The sequence below is a fragment of the Sturnira hondurensis genome, unplaced genomic scaffold (genome assembly GCF_014824575.4).
Source record: "Sturnira hondurensis isolate 20B ecotype Veracruz unplaced genomic scaffold, ASM1482457v3 Scaffold0021354, whole genome shotgun sequence".
Lineage (NCBI taxonomy): Eukaryota > Metazoa > Chordata > Mammalia > Chiroptera > Phyllostomidae > Sturnira > Sturnira hondurensis.
In genome coordinates this window covers 1-6966 of record NW_028093985.1, presented here as the reverse complement: position 1 = coordinate 6966, position 6966 = coordinate 1, and the positions used below count along the sequence as shown (strand labels likewise).

Genomic DNA, 6966 nt, shown 5'->3' with positions numbered 1-6966 from the left:
AAACATCAATGTGTGGTTGCCTCTTGCGTGGCCTGCAGTGGGGACCTGGCCTGCAACCCAGGCATGTGCCCTGACTGGGAATTGAACCAGCGACCCTTTGGCTCGCAGGCTGGCACTCAATCCACTGAGTCACACCAGCCAGGGCGAATTTCTTCAATTTGAAGAAATCGGTGTTAAAGTGGAAACATTACTTAAAAGTATGCCTTTGGGCCCTGGCTGGGTAGCTCAGTTGGTTAGAGCATCGTCCCAATACGCCAAGGTTGTGGTTTTGACCCCAGTCAGGGCACATACAAGAAGCAACCAATGAATGCACGAGTGAGTGGAGCAACAAGTTGATATTTCTTTCTCTCTCCCTATCTTCCTTCCTCTCTTCCTTCCTTCAGTTATACCTAAATATAACTGAATTGTATACTACCAATGATTAATTACAAATTCATCAAAATATTTTCACCAAAACAGAGTTCTAAACTGGGGGGATGCTCAGTCAACTTGGCTAGTGATATGCCCAGTATTATCAGCTAATTTTACTTTACTAATAAAAGTGTTGATATTTAAGGGCACGATCTGAAATATTTGATATTTTATTGTACTGGATTCGAGTGTCAGACAATTGGCCTTCTTAGAGCTGAAAGACTGGGAAATAAGCAACCAGTACAGCACCCAAAATAGTTTACAACAATAACAGATACCATTGCTGAGTGTAGTTTTGTACAGCTTAAAATTAACAGCTCCAATGGCATCAAACAGGCATGTTATAGAAAGAAAACATCTGGTGTACACCTTATAAAATACGTATAGAACTTGAACATCCCTGTGAGACACATTTCAAGTCACAACCAAACTGCAGATGTAATCGGATGCTCTAATATAATGAAAAGGCCTAGCTGGTCTTTTAAAAAAGCATGTAAACCATAAAAGATTAAAAAGTATTTAAAAATATACAATAAAATTCTAACCAGTGGTTTTAAATTGATTTTAAAAAGTAAATATGTATTTACAAGCTTTAAAATTCAAAATTTGTTACTTTTACATGATCTTTATTACCAAGATAACATAAAACAACAAAAAGCTCTTTTAACCATTTACACACACAAAAATATCAATAGGGAGGTTGGTAGAATGCAATATCCACAGTAGCTAAAATGTGAATGGCCAGGGACTTTATTAATAGAGTCATAGAACAGACTTAACCAAAACTGCAGGCTAGGAAATAAGCAGTTTCACTTCATTGCAGGGACCCAGTTTCCTCATCTGAGAAGGAATGATTATAAATAATAGTTATGGTAAGGGAGCACTCTGGGAGGACTAAATGAGACCACCTATTCAAAATAATGAAGCACTAAGGCACAGCGGCCTCGGGCACGGAAGTTCACAGCACAGTCCACTCAGCGACCTTCCTTTAAGGTCAACAGTTTAAAAACCTCAAACAAGTTAGTTCTTAATAAAAGAACCAAAGTTTAAAGCATAATATCCTTAATTGGAGTGTTCAGCCCAGTTGATTATCAAAAGGTACTTCTGATAAAATGCTTCAATACCGATGATATTAAAGCTACCAAAACTCTGTAATGGTCACAAAGGTTTGTCCTCTCTGGTTGGAGTCCAAAGTCATTCCGCATCCTGACAGCATCGCTGAGACACCAGACACCTCTTGGCCACTCAGACGATCTGGACCCTGCCTTCTGTCTTCCCTCTGTCATAGTCTCCAACCATTTTCTTGATGTGTGACAACTTACTCTTCAACTGTTTGCAATAATTCCTTTTACTTTTGTAATCTGCAGACTAAAAGGAAAAAATAAAGCAGGTGAATTTAACAATATAAAAATGGCTTATGCGTAGCTGCTGGGAGGGCAGAGGTGAAGTGAAAAACAGGGGGAGCACTAGTCAGACAGAACTGTTGGGAGAGTCCAAGGACATGACCTACACAAGGCACCTGGCGGTATCTCAGACTAGACAGGCAGCTGATTGTCTTCACTGTACAAGGTCTTCTAACCGGAGTTCTACAAAGGATACACTCATTTCTAATGATTTGTAAAGTGACAAAAAGTGCTTATTGGACCTTTGCTAACACAAAGATCATCTAAAAATTCAGTAAAACAACAACTGGTGATATCAGTTAACTTCGGAAAGAGGAACTGGATAAATGGCACGTGAGACAGGAAACTGTGAATGCTTTTAAACTCTTGCATTTAAAGTGATGTTTTGTAATTTAAAAAATTAATACAAAATCTTTTAAAAACAAAAAAAAGCATCTGAAGTCAAGAAAAAGTGATAATGGCAAGTGTTGGTAAGAATATAGGGCAATAGGAATGCACACTTCTTGGTGGGCCCATGAACTGGCGCAAACCAGGAAAGCTGTTGGACAGCACCAGATACACACTTGCCCAATGATCCTACAATCTCATTCCAAAGTATATACCTAACATGTGTGTGCACACGTACACAGACACTTAAATGTTTGAAGCTGTGCTGGTTGTAAAAGTCCTAGCCAGGAAACAACCCAAATGGCTCATTAATGAAAGAATAAATGAGTAAGTTGTGTTTTATTCACAAAATAAGTAAAAATAAATGATCTACAACTACATGCCAAAACATGAATGGATCTCACATAGTACAGAGCAAGAGAATCAGTCCTGGCCAGGTAGCTCAACTGGAGTGTTGACCTGATACACCAAGGTTGTGGGTTCAATCCCAGGTCAGGGCACACAGAAGAAGCAACCAGTGAATGCATAGTGGAATAACCAATCAACCTTGTGTCTGTCCCTCTCAAATCAGTAAATACATCTTTTTTAAAAATAACACATACATGTTTCCAGTTGTGAGGTTCAAAACAGGCAAAATTAATCAATAATGTTAGAAGTTGGGACGGTGGGATGGTGGTTACATCTGGAAAGAATTTAAAAACTGGAAGAGAGTACAGGAGGGAATTGTCAGGGGTACTAGGAAATGTATTCTTTGATCTGAGCACCAGGTACAAAGGTGTGTGATTGCTTTGTGAAAATTTACCCAGTTGTACACTTTGATTTCTATACTTTTTCACATATATACTTCAACCTTTAAAACAGTTTTAAAAAATCGGTATTGGTTGCAGCTGCAAACAGCTGAAATTAAGGTTCCAACTTCTTGGGTATAATTTATCTTGCAACTATTGGGCCTTTCGTCCATAATCAGTGCATGGGTGACAAGGGATTCATAGTCATTTTAAAGATTAAAGGAAAAACATGTAACAGAAAAATTCTTCCTAAAAGAATCTCACCATATGGGATACTTACTCCTTTAACTTCCTTCAGTCTATTGTATTCATCAGCAGCAGCCTATTAATGAGAAACACAAGGGAATACGTTCAATGGCGTATTTCCTTTTTCAAAAATAACATTACTGATGCTATATTTTGAAGGTAAAACTGCCAAAAAAATACAGGAAATTAACATAACAAAGTCTTAAAGCTTGCAAAGCTATCATGGTCAGGAGGAGGCCTGAGGAAGCCGGTGACGAGAAATCAGTAACTGACCTTACGTTCCGTTCACATGGGCAGGTCATGACTTGTTCTGCTGTCTCTCCTCTTTCCCCGTGCCAGTCCATGTGCCATGCCAACACCACAGAGGTCTTGCAAAGCACAGCTCTGATCAGGTTATATCCCATTATAAAACTGGTCAGAGCTCCCCATTAATTCCTCTACTAATCTAGTCTCCCACCTTTCCAGACTTACTAACTCCCACCACTTGCAATTCCTTTTAAAAACAGCATGTTAATGCTTCCAGATTTCTAACATGTTTTCCTTATGGCTGTCCTCATGTACCCCTCCCCAGTCTGGGAGAATCTGCAATGGCTGCCCCGCAATGAAGGCTCTCCTGAACTTTTCAGGCCTTCATCAGACCTTATTCCTTCCCCCAGCAATCAGTTACAGTACTATCTACACATGATGTGAATATGGCATTAGTCACATTGTCTAAGTTGTTTAGATATCAGTTTCTCCCTTAGGATATGAGCTCTTTGAGGGCTGACTCAGGATTGTATTTATCTTTCTCATTTCAGCACTTCTACATGTGTCCTTGAGTTGAGAAAGTTTTATGACAACACCATACAACAGCCATAAAACAATAGTTAAATTGAACTATATAAACAAATGCTTCAAAACTGAAAAGCAGATCACCCCAATTAAAAATAGCAAAGGGTATTTTATAAAATGAATATGAGGTTCCAATAAATGAATGATGTGATAAAAAAAAGTTTAAGTACTAATATCTAAGACATAAGGCAGTAATTTTTCAGGCACTAAGTATTCGTGAAATGTGCATCAGATGAGCCTCTAGAGCATCATTAGCAGGAATGCAGTTGATATAATCTTCCTGGAGATTAGTTTTGCAATAAAAATTTAAATGTGCATAACTTCTGACTCAGCAATTTTATATTCTGGAATTTGTTCTAGCTATACAAATACGCAAATATGGAGAGGTTCACCAGCATGTTACTGGTACTACTGAGTAGGCGGGGACAGCAGGTAGACATATCTGAATGTCTACTCACACAGGATGACTTTCTTTTTTTAGATTTTATTTATTTTTAGAGCGAGGGGAAGGGAGGGTGAAAGAGAGAGAGAAACATCAATGCGAGAGAGAAACATCGAACAGTTGCCTCTTTCACGCCCCCAATCAGGGATTTGGCTTGCAACCCAGGCATGTGCCCTGACTGGGAATCAAACCAGCAACCTTTTAATTTGTAGGATGATGCCAGACCCACTGAGCCACACCAGTCAGGGGCAGAGGGTGACTCTAAAGTAAATTATGGTAACCACAGAATTGAGTATTGTATAGTTATTTTTAACAGATAAATTTTGTAAGTACTGTATTTTGCCCTGCATCATGCACTCTCATGTATAATGCATACCCATAGTTTTGTGTGCATTATACATGGGATTATTATGCCCATTACTATACCCATGTATAATGCACATCCTTGTTTTTCCCGCAAAAACTTGGGCAAAAATGTGCACGTTATATGGCAAAATATATATTCTTATTATTGATATGAAAAGATAACCACAGGCTGTTGTTGAGTAAAAAAGCAGGAGAGCCCTGCCTGGGTGGCCCACTTGGAGCCCAGTCCAGAGCAACAAAAGGTTGCAGATTCAATCCCCAGTCAGGACACATGCCTAGGTTACAGGTTTGATACACGGTCAGGGTGCATAAAGAAGGCAACCAATCAACATTTCTCTCTCGCTGCCTCTCCCCTTTCCTCTCTAAAATCAATGAACATATCCTCAGGTGAGGACTAAAAAAAACCACACAGGCCCTGGCTGGTGCAGCTCAGTGAATTGAGCGTGGGCCTGTGAACCAAAGGATCGTGGTTCAATTCCTAATCAGGGCACATGCCTGGGTTGCAGGCCAGTTCCCAGCAGGAAACACATGAGAGGCAACAATACATTGATATTTCTCTCCCTTTCTCCTTCCCTTCCTCTCTAAAGACAAATAAATAAAATCTTAAAAAGACACACACAGGATAGGATATAGGCAGGGCAGAAAGCATTTAAAAAGAAACCCCCCCCCAAGGATGGGGCTACACTGAACAGACAAAAGAGGCAACTGAAAGAGTTCCCAACGGTCACAGCTGTAACAATGCAGGCAACAAAGTAAAGTAGTATTTGATTATAACTCAAAGTATAAATTAAGACATCCATGAATCCATGCTAATGTAAGTGACCGACTAAATAAATTTAAAAATGTTAAAAGTGACGCATTTCCCATGCAGAGGAACCCCAAACAGTCTGTGTAGGTGCACTGCCTCCGGCGAGCTACAGCAAAATTCCCAGTCCCTTAAGTGTCATCAGTGCAGTGCTGCCTCCTTCCTAAGAGTGTAATGTGGAAGGGGGGTTAAAAAGGACAGAGTAACTTTATAGAGACAAATACCATCTCAGCCAGGTGATCAGGGGAAAACAAACAAAAATTGTTTTTGAGTAAAAAAGCAGGAAAAATATAGATAAAACATACAATTCTTTATCATAGATGATGTGTGTGTCCAGATGCACTTCTACATGCAGGGGCTAGTTCAAAAACTAATATTTTGGTCATAACCAGGCAATGGAATTTAAAAAATTTCTACAATTCCATACTGTTTGAATTTTTTACAGAAAAAATGAATTGGGTATGTAAACAGAAAAAAATAATATAGTTGTTTTCTTTTAACTAGGATGGGATATATGTACATAGACTATTGCTTTGTAATTCTTAACTCCATTAGTATTAGTACAGGCTTCAATTTGGAAGACTTTCATCCAAGACTCAATTTCAATTATTCTTCAATGAAGTTACAGTTTGATAATTACTAGCAAATTTTGTATCAAGATAAGTATGAGGGATACTGGATTTCCATAGATCAGAATAAAAGTATACATAATATATTAATTATCAAGTTTGAATTTACCATGTACTCTTCACTTTCTTCTCTATAGTCATCCAATTCTTTATCCAGACGAGAGAGTTCTTTATTGATCTCATCAAGTTCAGCTTGGAGGCGCTTGTACTCCTGCAGGCCAGTGTCGAAACTTCGCTTATAGAGTTGTCTCTGATGATCCGAAGTGATAGGCGGATATTCCCTAAAAATTCAGCAAGAAAAGGACTATGTATCCTTAGCAGACATAATATGCAGTGCTTCTTCCTCAAACATAAAACTGACGGGATGTAGAGAATGACATTCTTGTTTTCTTTTTGTAGTTTACGGGGAATAGAAAAGTGGGTCGCAAATAAGTTCTCTTAAGAAGAATTACACATTACACATCACTGATCATGTTTTTAAAATACTATGCCTACATAATTTTTAGAAATAAAATTAAAAACTATGAAATTTTAGGTTCAAGTCTTAAGAACCCATTTATTCTGAACATATAATATGATAATGCAATATATGTTTTTTTCCCTAAGTGCAAAAGTTTATTTACAATTGAAGTTAAGGAATATTTTTAATGCATGCTGA

At 38.3% G+C, this 6966-nt stretch overlaps 1 long non-coding RNA gene across 1 annotated transcript; it reads right to left on the bottom strand.

Moving 5' to 3' along the window:
• Window positions 1–755: 755 nt before the first annotated feature.
• Window positions 756–6624, bottom strand: LOC118977348 (uncharacterized). The gene is made up of 3 exons (XR_005064500.1): window positions 6418–6624; window positions 3270–3311; window positions 756–1779 (listed from the first exon to the last, which is right to left on the bottom strand). It is a non-coding gene; the product is annotated as an uncharacterized LOC118977348 (long non-coding RNA).
• Window positions 6625–6966: the final 342 nt, after the last annotated feature.